General features: G+C 41.6%; 1 long non-coding RNA gene across 2 annotated transcripts in view; it reads right to left on the bottom strand.

Annotated features, from left to right (window-relative positions):
• The window catches only part of LOC113604938 (uncharacterized), a 192,714-nt gene that overhangs the window by 98,698 nt on the left and 79,859 nt on the right, over positions 1–14,157 (bottom strand). For both annotated transcript variants that reach the window (XR_008289678.1, XR_008289677.1), the window contains exon 3: positions 2,136–2,279. This is a non-coding gene — a long non-coding RNA (uncharacterized LOC113604938). The remainder of the gene's footprint in view (positions 1–2,135; positions 2,280–14,157) is intronic.

Here is a 14,157-nt window from a genome sequence, read left to right as displayed (position 1 = left end):
AAGTGTTTTCTTTCTCCTTGAAGGAAAATCCCGGTGAGATGGAAAGTGGAGGAGAGATCCGACAGTATCACATACCCACAATTCTGTTGGGATATTCTGGAACCCTCCTGCTCTTCCTGTGTCCACACAGAGTGACTTACTTTGGTAGGGGTGTCAGGCACAACATCTCAAGCACAACAACTCTCCCATCACCAGTGAGAATCCCATCAGAAGCTACCTAATGGATTTCACAGGCATGTGTGTGTGTGTCCATGTGTGTGATATTTATTTAATGCAGATTTTAACATATTTCTTGGCCTGTTTAATCGCTGTACTGCCCCTATTCACACTCAAGCATTGTCCTCCATTTCAACACTCTCAAATAATAATTACTTTCCATGGTGTATTCACCTTATAAATCTCATCCACATCCACAAGTACCTTTGATCTTCCTGGTAGCTCTATGAGTTTGGCAGGGTAACAATGATTTTATCTTTTCATGGAAGGAGAAACTTAAGCTCAGTGGTGTTATGGATTTTTGCAAGGTCTGTTTATTCTAAAACACATAGTTTTCAAAATCTCTATTTTTCCAATCACCTTTATTTCCACTACTTAGGAAGTTTGTTTGAATTTTCTTTCCTCCAGAGCAGAAATATCATTTCTTGTTTATAAATTAAATACCATAATTTATATTATGTGTACTTTATGGAGGGCTTCCCTCACTCATTAATTCATTAATTCAGCCAGTCATTTTTTTCACCAAATATGTATTAAGTGCATGTACACAGCTGGTATAAAGTTAATCAGAAAAGGCCTTAAAAACTTTGATCAAGTGACCTTACTTAAGAAGTGACTGTGTGGAGGCCACTGGGTGGCTCAGTCAGTTAAGTGTCTAACCCCTGATTTTGGCTCAGGTCATGAGCTCACAGTTCGTGAGTTCAAGATTCACATCGGGCTTTGTGCTGGCAGTGTGGAACCTGCTTGGGATTCTCTGTCTCCTTCTCTCTCTCCTCCTCCCTTGTGCTCACTCTCTCTCTAAATAAAAATATAGGCATTAAAAAAAAAAAGAAAATATGTGAACTAAAGCTGGGGCTTGAACTCATGAACAGTGAGATCAAACCAAGAGTCAGACGCTTAACCAACTGAGCCACCCAGGTGCCCCTAAATTTGTTTTTCTTTAATCGACAATCTCTGTCTGTTTGGATGTGGTATTCTCTGATGTACCTCTCTTTTCCTCTTCTTTTAGGGATATATATCACACTGGATTAAGGACCCACTCTACTCCAGTATGATTTCATCTTCACTAATTACATCTGCAATGACTCTATTTCTAAATAAGATCACACTCTGAAGTTCTGGGAAAAATATGAATTTTCAAAGGACACTCAATGAAGTATAGCAGTTATGCTGTTGGTTTGTTTTGTTTTACACCATGAAGATAGACTCAAACGCTTATATAGCACACAGCACATATTTGATAGGATAGGACCTTGATAGTTACACACAGCCGGTCCTCAGAGGGGAGTGTTGAAAAGATTTGGTCAGATTTTCTTCAAATAATAGTTTGTATTCTGCTTTGGTCAGATTAAATAACATTTGTCTTTGGGACGCCTGGGTGGCTCAGTTGGTTAAGTGTCCGACTCTTGATTTTGGCTCAGGTCATGATCTCACGGTTTGCGGGATTGAGCCCCATGTTGGTCTCTACAGTGAAGGTGGAGAGCCTGCTTGGTATTCTCGCTCTTTTTTTTTCTGCCCCTCCCTGACTGACTCTCTCTGTCTGTCTGTCTGTCTGTCTCTCTCTCAAAATAAATAAATAAACATTAAAAAAATAACGTGTCTTTAATCTCTTCAGTGAAGAGTTGTTCCATATCCTGGCCTTAACATTTGCTAATTATGTCACTTTGAGTAAGATATTTAACCTCTTCTTTGTATTTCTATTTTCTCATCTATAAAATGGAATTATTCGTAATTGTTCCTACCTAGAGAAGAAACCAAGATGTTATGCCTCAGAGGCCATCAGAGAAAAAATACACAAACATAAACTGAAACAAAGCGACAGTAAAATAGTCTTTGCTTGGCTGATAAAAAGCACAGTTTTGTTCATTTGATCATAGATATCCAAAAGAGAATGCAATCCCCATCCCACAGAGACTTACCCAGTTGGTGGCCCTCACACAAAGCAGGCTGTGGAGGGTCTGGAGAGCTGGCTGTGGTGACGTTCCCCCATCTTGTGTAGTCACCTGCTACTTGACATTGTTGGGAAGTCCATGTGCATTGCTTCTCTGCAGGTCACCACAGTGCTAAAATAATAACAATAAAAGTTAAAAAAATAAGCCTCATAAACATTTGGTTTGTGGAGAATGTTCATCCTCTAGACATCTCTGTTGGAAAAACATTCCATAAGTTACCTGTAACAGACGGTTGCCATGAGGCTTACATAAAATGATGGATATGAAGCCTTGTGAACTCTTTGATGCCTGGGAAATAGAATACACTAGAATTTCTTTGTGAAATTAGATCTTTGTAGCTATAGTTAGAAAAAAAAATTGTGGTCACCATTTATGCTATAAGTCAGTTCCTTTTAGGTAAACAACAACAACAACAACAACAAAATCATTATTAAAGCATTGTTTCCTGTTGAATGTGCCACATGTCCTGCAATACACTGCGTTGGAAATAATGTCATGCTGAATTTGCCCTTTTGAGGGAAAAGTAATTTCCAGATTGCGATGAGATGAAAATATATCTATTCTTCTCTCTTCTGCCCAGCACTTAGGACAAGAACATCATCGTCATCATACTTGTATGCATTCCTCCTGAGTATAGCAATTTTAGGCCGTTTCTCATGTAACCACTGCCTCTGCCTTATTTGCCACGTGCCTCCCCAGCGTCAAGAAAGTGAGGCAAGGACAGAGGAAGTGAGATACCGATGAGAACCAGGCAAGGGCTCCCCACTCAAGGTAGGCGTTCATTTATTTATTCATTCATCCCCCACGTGTTTAGTGAATGCTTTGGTGTGCTCAGAAGTTCCTGTCCATGCCGAATTTACACTCTTGCAGAGAAACCTGAGGTACAACCCATGCAAACCACCATCTCTAACAGATCTAGGTGGAATACAATTTTGATTCTGGAATATAAAGTTGGATGGGAATAAACATGCAGTGTGCCTGGTAGAACGCCGGCACGCATAAGAAGCTGCTCTGTTAGTCCTATTCTTTGTAGTTCATACATACAGAAAGCTGACTTGGGAAAGAACATTCTCTGCCTTGTTGTCCTTGAAAATGGAAAGATTTTACTGGGTGACCCAGAGCGATGTGTGGCCCTGGGGACTCACGCCGCACTAAGGAGGGGGACCCAGTTACTTTCTGGAGCAAAATCCGATTTCTCCTGGCTTCATGGCAATAAAACCAAGAATTATATGGCTTCATTTGGGAATTTCCTTTTCTCCAGGCAAAATGAGTTTGATATTCTGAAATGGTGGTATGAGGTACAGCATTGCTATGAGGTGTAAGAAGGAAAGTAATATAACCTTAAACAGTACTATGGTCGCTATCTGATAAGAACCCAACAAGTGGTGGCCAAAGCTATTGCTGCCCCATTTTTTTTTAATTTTTGCTTAGCACTTTTGCTTTGACACTCTCCCTCCCCCAAGCCGTATTGAGATATGATTGGCATTTACCATTGCACAAGTTTAAGATGCACAACTTTTGACTTGATACACTTACATATTGCAATATGACTGTCTACTCAGGGTTGACTAACACATCCATCATGTTCCATAATTATCATTTCTTTTTTTTTTTTTTTTTGGTAAGAAGATTTAAGATCTACTCTGCAACTTCAAAGTATATACTGCGGTATTATTGACTATAATCACACTGCCGTGCATTAGATCCTCGGAACTTATTCCTCTTCTCACTGCAAGTTTGCACCCATTGGGCAACCTTTCTCCAATTCCCCTTGCCTCTCCCAGCCCTTGGCAACCATCAATTCCACTCTCTGCTTCTATGAGTTCCACTTTAGCACACGATTAGATCTCACATCTGTGTGAGAGCTTGCAGTATTTGTCTTCTCCTGTCTGACTTATTTCACTTAACTAAGCATAATATACTCAAGGTCCACCCATCTTGGAGCAAATGGCAGGATTGCCTTCTTTCTCAGGTGAATCGTGCCACGTTGGCAGAAGACAGAGAGTGACAACTAATTTGCCAATTTACGTACATGTATCTGCTCCTTTATGGTGCAAAACGTTTCAAGAAATGTTCTTCTCTTCTTTGTTTCCTTCTGATATGAATTGAGGGAGCCCCGCTTCCTCTCATAAATGTATGTCCTCCCTCGCCTTCAAGAGTAAAACTTCAATGAACATAAAATAGTACTTTGTTAGAAAATACTTGGGGAAGGATCTCCCACCCTGGGGCTGATGTGGTTCTGTGGTATCACGTGGTTGACCTGGATGTGTGTCGTGTATCATGTGTATAGACGCATCCAGGGTTAAGCCCTGTACTTCAAGTACCCTGAGCACTGAAACCGGATGCTTGTCAGAGATGCCGTAATGTTGACTGTTTCTGGGTGTTCTGGGGGAAGTGCGTATGGTTTATCTCCCAGAATTTCTTCACTATTTGAAAGACAAAACAAACACAAGTGCAAAGGTGTCTCTCTAGGACACTAGATCAAATGTATTAGTGATAACACAAGATCCTGAAAAGGTTTTCGTGTCCCATTAAAAAAGGAAATATTAGTGATATGCAAGAAAGTATCCTTCTATGAGGAACAACAGTGACAGATGAGCACGAGTCTCTGGTAGAGATATTCTACAGTGCATGCGCGTTTTGTTGTTTAAGAAATAGGGGTGCCTGGGTGGCTCGGTTGGTTAAGTGTCCAACTTCAGCTCAGGTCATGATCTCATGAGTCGGGCTCTGTGCTGACAGCTCAGAGCCTGGGGACTGCTTAGGATTCTGTGTCTTCCTCTCTCTCTGCTCCTCCCTCACTCACACTGTCTCTCTCTCTCCCTCTCTCTCTCTCAAAAATAAATAAACATTAAAAAAAAAAGAAATAAAGGTAATTATAGAATAACTTCTAGGAGACAAACTTATTAATTGACAATCACAGTTTATAGATTGAACGAATTCTTGGAATCTTTATTCAGGTTAGAAACCTGAATAACAAAGCACGAATTCCTTTCCAGATGCAAGGCAAAGGCTTAACAATTTCACCATTAACCTTTGAAATTTTAGAATTTCTGATACATTTATGTATCCTTTTGATGGGTAAAAACATTCTTTTAGAACCCAGAATTTTTGAGAGCTCTCCTTAATACAGCATGAAGCACTTCAGGTGGTTCGAGCAAATGGTAATTCTGCACAAAGCCATTAAGCTTCAGGGACTAGGCAGAAAAAAGGTAGATCTCTGGGCACCAGATTGGATTAGAAAATCTTAGAGCTATTAAGGAAGATATGAGATTGTCAGCCTTGCCCCCTTGTATCGTGGCCCCTTCTGGAACATATAAAGCTTTTACATAGAAAAGAATTCCTGTGAGTGCCTTGTTAAAAAATAGAAAGTAGGGCTTGCTTTACGGATTTTTCTTTCTTTGTGTCCCCAAATTGTGGAAATGGTCAAAGTCACCAAGTCTAGTTATCCATACATACCTACATTTGTCTCTAATTTAATTGTGCACATACTCATACATAATCGCATACAGGCACTAGTGTGATCATAGTAGACCCACTGCTATTATCATTTTGCGTTTTAGTTTTTACTTTGCTTGAACCTCTCCTCCCATTTTCTGTCTTCCCAACACCAAACTTACCTTTCACTACAAACCAGATAATTCGTAATTCATGCCAGCAAACCAATATATGTAACATAAAGAAATATGTACTTATATATAACAGAACATAAAATATATAATTATATATAATTAATAAACATAAATATATCTCCATATTGTGTATACATTGAAGGGTGTAAGATCATCGTTCTTCGCGTGTTGTTTTGTCATGGGGCCCTATTATATACTCCTTCTGTAGTTTGTTTAAGGGTAACATGCTATTCAGTACTGGTGTGGTGACGGCAGCATGGTTTATTCTAACAATCTCCAGTTGATGGACCTTCACTAGTTTCCTAATTTTTCTTTCTACAAACCGATGCTTTAATAACAGTTCTGTCACGTATACTCTGGCCGATCTGTCTTTTCATTTTGTGGAATAGATTCGCAGGGGTGAGATTTCAGGGTCAAAGGAAATGTTTAATGTTAGGTTTTCATGGATGTTGCCAGACTGTTTCTAAAAACTTTGTAACAATTCACATTTCTGTCTCAATGTACGAGGGGATCTCTTTGTGGCACGCTTGACATCATGGTATATCACAGAACTTTAAAGTTTTTACCAGTTTTTTACACGTGAAGAGTTATGGTAGTGTTACTTTGATTTGCACATCCCTGGATACTAGTGACTTTCTTTAATTCCTTTTTCATACGTGTATTGGCCATTTGGATAAGCTCTCGTACTTTTGGCTTCTTCGTACCTTTTGGGTTTTACTGAATCTGGAGTGTCTTAATTTTCAAAATGAGACTTATCTTTATTGCTGAAAAGTAACTGGAGATACAAGGTGTGCCTAAAATAGCACCAATAGGAAGAGAATAGAGGATCTACAGAGCGTATCTCAAAACAGCCAATGGGGGGGGCGGGGGGGTGAGGAAAGAAACCTTTGTTTTTATAACACATTTGGTCAGCTCTGGTGAAAATACATTAAAAGAGGAGGCATAATATGGTGTCTAAGATTCAGCCTGTTGGAAGAAAAAGTTAAGTAGACACGATGAGGGAGTAACAAATAGCACGTAAAATGTGAAATCTGAGTGCACTGTTTTATTTTTACTTTTTAGTTGATTTGTAACTAGAATGAACCCCAGAAGGCTGACAAGGGGCCCTTTCTCCAACTCCAGACGGTATTTCTAGGATCCTCCAACCTTATCATGGGGGCTGTTGAAAACAAGTCGACTTGGGGCTACCCCTTTGAGATCAGAAGGACTGTAAGACTGATTGAAAGACTGATCACAGCTCAAGCTTCCAAGGATCTGTGGTCTCAAGAGTACCTTTTGTTTCATTTGTTTGCTGGTTCAGTAGAAGAATAGGAAACAAGAATAAGAAAACATTCTTGGTTGAGTCTAAATTGTCATTGTCACGAATCCTCTCTCTGGATCAGAAGGACTGTAAGACTGATTGAAAGACTGATCACAGCTCAAGCTTCCAAGGATCTGTGGTCTCAAGAGTACCTTTTGTTTCATTTGTTTGCTGGTTCAGTAGAAGAATAGGAAACAAGAATAAGAAAACATTCTTGGTTAAGTCTAAATTGTCATTGTCACGAATCCTCTCTCTGGATTCACCCTTGTGGTTTGTCTGGGCTGCACACCCAGGGCACAAATTGCAATAAGCTTAAAGTTACGACAGATGTGATAGAACTCGCATTACCTTTAACGCCACCATCAAAATGAATCCTATCTGTTGCTCCTCGGTCAAGATTTGGTGAAGAAAACCTGCCTCAAGCAAGAGTAACATCTTTCACCAACTTCCCTAAGCAAGGCTCTGAGCAGAAAGAGAGCAGAGCTGTATCAAAGACATCCTCCACCCCTGCTTCCTTTAGCACATAATATACTTGAAGTGCTATGGACAAGGGCTTGAACTAGCCACTCTGAATGCAACGCATCTCCATTTTCACTATAAAATTTCAGAAGCTATTCTTATGCACATATTATAGATGAGGAAAGTGAAGTTTAGAAGATTTAAGCAACTTGCCCAAAGTCCAGGAAGTTGGTTCCAGCACCTACGTGCAGCCTCATTGCATTATTGGCTTCTGGTATGGTTTACACGTAGTGTATGTTCAGCTTTAAAATTTTTTACATTTATGGGGCGCCTGGGTGGCCCAGTCAGTTAAGCATCCGACTTTGGCTCAGGTCACGGTCTCACAGTTTGTGGGTTCGAGCCCCGAATTGGGCTCTGTTCTGACAGCTCAGAGCCTGGAGCCTGCTTCGAATTCTGTGTCTCCCTCTCTTTCTGCTCCTCCCCTGCTCATGCTCTGTCTGTCTGTCTGTCTCTCCTTCAAAAATAAATACAAACATTAAAAAAATTAAATTTTTTTTACATTTTCTGCCCTTCCAAAGGAGCACCAAATCATCTGTATAGCAATTAAGATGCTTACTATTTCCCTCTTAGGGAATCAAATGCAGCACGCAGTGGTGGCATTAAGGAAAAGCTGGCACAGGGATATTAGGTGGAACCTACCATGATTCCAATCGTCCCTCCTACTTTCTGATGTCAGCAATTGACATTTTCTCATATTGTGCCTAGGCACCTGCAATCTCCTGTCCTATCAGGTAACTGTTAGTAAGTCCCTCCTACAAAGACATTCTGCTGCTATCACTTCATGCTTTATCAACCTAGAAAATCAGCAGATTATTCAAGTTATGGCCCACTTGTGTTCTTTTTTCTTTTTTTTTAATGTTTATTTACTTTTGAGAGAGGGAGAGACAGAGTACGAGTGGGGGAGGGGCAGAGAGAGAGGGAGACACAGAATCTGAAGCAGGCTCCGGGCTCCAAGCTGTCAGCACAGAACCCGACGCGGTACTAGGACTCACGAACCGTGAGATCAGGACCTGAGCCGAAGTCAGACGCTCAGCCGACTGAGCCACCCAGGTGCCCCGGCCCACTTGTTTTCTATTGTGGGACTGCATTCATAAGGCTGCACTTCATAAGGCTTCCTTAACAAAGTACTACAAACTAGGTGACTCAGAACAACAGACATTTATTCTCCCACAATTCTGGAAGTTGTAAGTCAGAAATCAAAGTGTGAGCTGGGCCATGTCCTCTTGCCTCCTAGTCTCTGGTTGTTTCCAGCAACTCTTGGCATTTCTTGCCTTGGAGCCACTGGGTACCTGCAGTCTCTCCCTGCCCCCGCCTCTCCCCCAACCATCGTCACAAGGCTAACCCCCCACCCTCAGCTCAGTGTGCCTGTGTCCTCACACAGCGTCCTCTCTAGGTACGTCTCTCCTCACATGGAGCCTTCATCTTATAGGGACACCAATCAGATTGGATTAAGAGCATACCTTACTCCAGTGTGATCTCATTTGAACTTAATTACACCCACAAAGACACTATTTCCAAATGAGGTCACATCCACAGTTACCAGGACTTACGACTTCCACATATCATTTGGGGGGGGGGGGTCAAAATTCAACATGTAACCAGGAGCAGTAAAAAGTTGATATTTTCCCTCTATCGTCTTATACAGACAGGTTCAGGCCAGATGGTCTTTCTTTCCAATTCTAAAGACCGTGACCCTGAAACCTAAGTGATGGAGGGTATTTTTATAGTCTGAAGAGTTAAATTGAAAGGGAGGAAAGAAACATTATTGCACATGTACGCATGCACACACATACCAGGACTCAGGGATTGCAGTGTGAGGCAAGCAGTGGGCTGGTCGGGGTAGGAAAGAGGGATCTTTAGGACATCAAGCCCGTAATGGACTGTCAGAAGCTTACATACTGGCTTGTTTCTGAGGTCACCTGATAAACAGCTTACAGGAATTTTGTTTGCACAAAGATTAATTTAGAGATTAACCAGGTGACTTTGTAAAAGCCCCTGAAGGCTTTTCACGAAAGCTCATAAAACAAATTTGTGGATGGCTGTTAATGTTTATGAGTGTGTGTGTGTGTGTGTGTGTGTGTGTGTGTGTGTGTGTAACCACAGGCCCAGCACTGGAACAGTGGATTTGCATGATCGCTTAGCTTTCCTCTTCCTGAGATTTCATAATCTGAATGACTTCATACACACTAAAAAGTAAGCAAAATAGTTTAGGAGTGCAGTCACCTATTTGTCGGATGATGACTGTATCGTGTATTAAACACACCTGGCCATAGATAATGAAAGTTTATTCTTAGTGTTTCCAATGACTATAAACCAGGGAATGACTGAAACTGGTTCGTGCTCAGAAGACAAATGAAACCCAAAGGTTTACAAAGAGGATTTTCTTCCAATTACTATGCATTTCTCTTCGTGGGGGTGGTCATAGACGTACAGACAGAAGGAAGGGCAAACAATCCTGCAGTGAGGAGGACTCAGGGAAGGGGCTGGTATTTACGATGCTTTTCACACGACAAGTGTTTGGATACCTCATCTTACCCGGACTTGTGGGCAAGTCCCTTATCACTCCCATTTCACAGAAGACTACATTGAGGCTTCTGAAGTGAAGCCATTGCCTCTGATTACACAAGGAGCAGGAAATGGAGCAGGGGCCTGGACTGAGATCTGCAATCGCTCACATTCCTGGGCGATTTTATCTGTGCTGTGATGAGAGTGGACACATGTTCGTGAAGAAATCAGGGCACTAATTCCCCCTCCCCAAGGAAAGCTGTGAGAGCACTTCATACTTCCTAAACATTTCCTGATGTGTTTCTTGCCCCACAGATCCATCTCAGACTTGTGAAATGCTGGGGTATTTAAAAGCATAAGGCTTATAGCTGGATAAAGAGTGGCTGGGTAGTGGGTCAGAAAAGAGGTTCTTGGCATTTGTATTAGGGCTCTCCAGAAAAATAGAACCAATAGTGTGTGTGTGTGTGTGTGTGTGTGTGTGTGTGTGTGCACGCACGCGCGTGTATGTGTGTGTATACACATACATAGTCTACTTTACTCAGTCTACTAATGTAATTATTAACCTCTTCGGAAAACACCCTTCCAGAAACACCCAGAATAATGTTCGATCACCTACCTGGGCACCCCTCTCAAGCTGACACATAAAATTAGCCATCCCACCACTGGTGAGCCCTTCTTTTTAAAAAAAAAAAAATGAAGTCCATTCAATTTGTAAAATGTATAAAGCTTAATCCTCTTTGGACCTAAAGGGAAAATAGATATAAATGGAAAACGAAGAAAAAACATACAGCATTTCTGCAATAAAGCCCCACATCTAGTTAGAGTTCTTTGAAATTCTCTGGAAGCAGCATACCCCACTGTTTCTTCTCACTCATGTGATAGGCTGAAAAAGCCAGAAGACTCATATTCCCTGAACGCCCCAGGGAGCCACGCACTCCTTGGCCCCTGAGCCTTTGAGCATGCTGTGCGCCCTGCACAAAGTGACCTTTCTTGCCCCTGTTCTCCACCCGCAGAAACCTATCCAACTTTCAAAGGCCAATATACACATCACCTCCTCTTTGAAGTCTTTCCCGTCCCCTTGACCGACAACACTGACTTGTCGCCTTATTTGATCACAGAATACCGCTCAGACCACCAGCAAAACGTCTGTCCTGACTCTTTATTTGTAGGCAGGCTTGTTGTCCAGGCCCCAAAAGCTATCGATCAATAGCAGTTGAGCGGACCACGCTGGCTCCTGCAAGAACCCCTCGGTACTTTGTCACTCTGTTGCCAGCATACTTCCTTCGACTCACATCTCAGCCCACTCCTGCGTTTTGCCTCTGCCTCTACTTTGCTTATTTCATATTGGCACTTGTCCCTGCTGATTTTGGCTGCTGAGACTCCCCTAAAGAACCATTAGCATTAACACCATAAGCAGTAATACAGCTAATCCACTATCCTGCATTGATCTGAGGGCCATTGATCCTGGAGGGCCAAACTCTCATCAAGGGCCCTCTTCGACCCCCCCCCCCCCCACATGTGTGGATTCATTCACCGAGAGTCATTACCCTGGTCTCAGTCTATGTCGTTATTTCTCTCCTGTTGGATGAAGAGCTCTTCTCATGCAGAAATCATATCTTATTCATCTTTGTCCCTCTTGTGATTTCCTCATGCCTAGAATTTTTTATATGCCTAATAAATAAGTGTGGCATGGGTCAGCGAGTAAAATTAAACACATTCTTAAGTGTCCACTTCGCTTCTCTAACTTCTAAGTTCTCGCCGTCCTGTAAATACTAATTCTAGTCATCTCAGACTAGTCCCAGCTGGAGGTGATTTGTTCTTTGCTGGGCCCTTATTTCCCATAGAACCCAGATATGATCCATTTTACTGTGTGTGGTCATAGGCTGTGCCTCTCTGCTGGGAGAGGAAGCTCCATGAGCGATTAATGTTTTGCTCTTTTCGTGTGTCTACATGCTGCTTAAGAGAACACATGGTTTAAATAGTAATTTTGTACTGAACGATTCGTTCCGACTTGCTTTCTTTACCTTACCCTTTGTGCTAGAAACAGATAAAAGTATCACTAGATAACTGTTATGAGTTATGTCTCTGAGTTCCTCAGGCACCTGCGAGTATTACTGAGGGCAGGGCCAATGACCATTCATTACTGTCACCTAGGATTTCACACATGCCTGGAACTGAACAGAGATTAAGTCAACATTATATAATGATCGGTATATTATGACAATCTCCAAACTGCCCCTTAATTACATAATAAAAGGAAAAGATAATTCATATTTGAGTGTCTACCTTGTTGAATGCATGCTGTTTATTACTTTATATTTATACTCTCATTTAAGGTATTTGGGAAGTCATTTAACCTTTCCTGGCCTCCGTGTCAGCATCTGTAAAATGGGGGTGATATTAATACTAACTTTACAAGGTTGTAAGGATTGAGTTGAATGATAAAGTCTACTGAATTGTACACTTCAAAAAGTATTGTGATGTGAATTATATCTTTTTAAGATATTTATTTATTTTGGGGAGAGCACAAGTGGGGAAGGGGCAGAGAGAGGGGAAACAGAGGATCTGAAGTGGTCTCTGTGCGGCTAGACTCACAGCAGCGAGCCCGATGTGGGGCTCAAACCCACAAACCGCGAGAGCATGACCTGAGCTGAAGTCCGACGCTCAACCGACTGAGCCACACAGGCGCCCCTGAATTATATCTTAATAAAGATGTTATTAATTTTTAAAAAGGTCCATGTATGTGTGAAAATAGTCCTTTCATATTTGAGGGAGGAACTTTGCTCCCTGAATGTGATAAAGCTCTGCCTTTCAGTTAGGAGATGCACCACAATCTGTCCTAGAAAATCAGCCCAAGAGGAAAGAGTGAAAGATACTAGAATTAGGATTTTTTTTTCCATAGGGTAAACTTAGGTAGATGATCCTGCAATAAAGACTTGCGTTTTTACTTATTTTTTGATTGTTTATTTATTCTGAGAGAGAGAGAGTGCACAAGTGGGGAGGGGCAGAGAGAGAGAGAGAGAGAGAGAGACAGAGGGAGAGAGAGAGAGAATCCTAAATAGACTCCTCACTGTAGCACAGAGCCCAATGCAGGGCTCAATCCCATGAAGCAGGAGATCATGACCTGAGTCAAGATCAAGGTGCCCCAAGACCTGTGTTTTTGAATCAGTGCGTTTTACCTTCTCCCACAAAGGGCTTACAGTGCATTAAAAAAATTGTGTAAGGATTGTTCTAATCAGAATTTTAAAATATTTTTGAAGTATAATATATAAACAAAAAATGCAAAATGGTTAAGTAAGATGAATTACCAAAAAAGAAAACACATTTAGAAACGTTATACCCAGCTCAGGAAATAGCACATTCCCAGTACCCCTGAGCAACCCTTACACCCTCCCCCAAACCAATAATTCCTCCAAGATAATCTCTTTAAACTGTGGGCTTGTATAGTTCGGATAAAGTTTAAGCAAAAATTAAACGCTATATAAATTAAATGTGCATTTTTAAAGTATATTTACTTATTTTGAGAGACACAGAGACAGCGCAAGTGGGCGAGAGGCAGAGAGAGAGAGAGTGAGAGAGAGAATTCCAAGCAGACTCCTCACTGCTAGCACAGAGCTAGACGTGGGGCTCGAACCCACAAAGCCAAGAGATCACGACCTGAACCGAAATCAAGAGTCAGATGCTTAACCAACAGAGCCACCCAGGCGCCCCTTAAACGTGCATTTGAAACAGTACTACTATTCTTTATGTGCTCCAATTTATAGATACACCTGCACATAGAAACATGTTTCCATGACCGTATTTCTGTGATCCCTCTGATGCAGTCAAGCATTCTGTATGGCCCCTGATTCCCCATTAGCTTTGCAGTGAGAGATCAATGAGAGAGAAAAATGGTATCCACCTCTCACATGGCCTCGTGTTTACATCCTTGGCTACATCACCAACTCATGACACCGGAGCCTTTTCCAGAGATGGGGCAGATTCGTTGCCGTGGACTCTCTGTTAATGGTTGGTGAAGGGGTGGCAATCTGAGCTA

The sequence above is a fragment of the Acinonyx jubatus genome, chromosome A3, assembly GCF_027475565.1.
Source record: "Acinonyx jubatus isolate Ajub_Pintada_27869175 chromosome A3, VMU_Ajub_asm_v1.0, whole genome shotgun sequence".
Taxonomy (NCBI): Eukaryota; Metazoa; Chordata; class Mammalia; order Carnivora; family Felidae; genus Acinonyx; species Acinonyx jubatus.
This window is presented reverse-complemented; position numbering and strand designations above follow the sequence as displayed.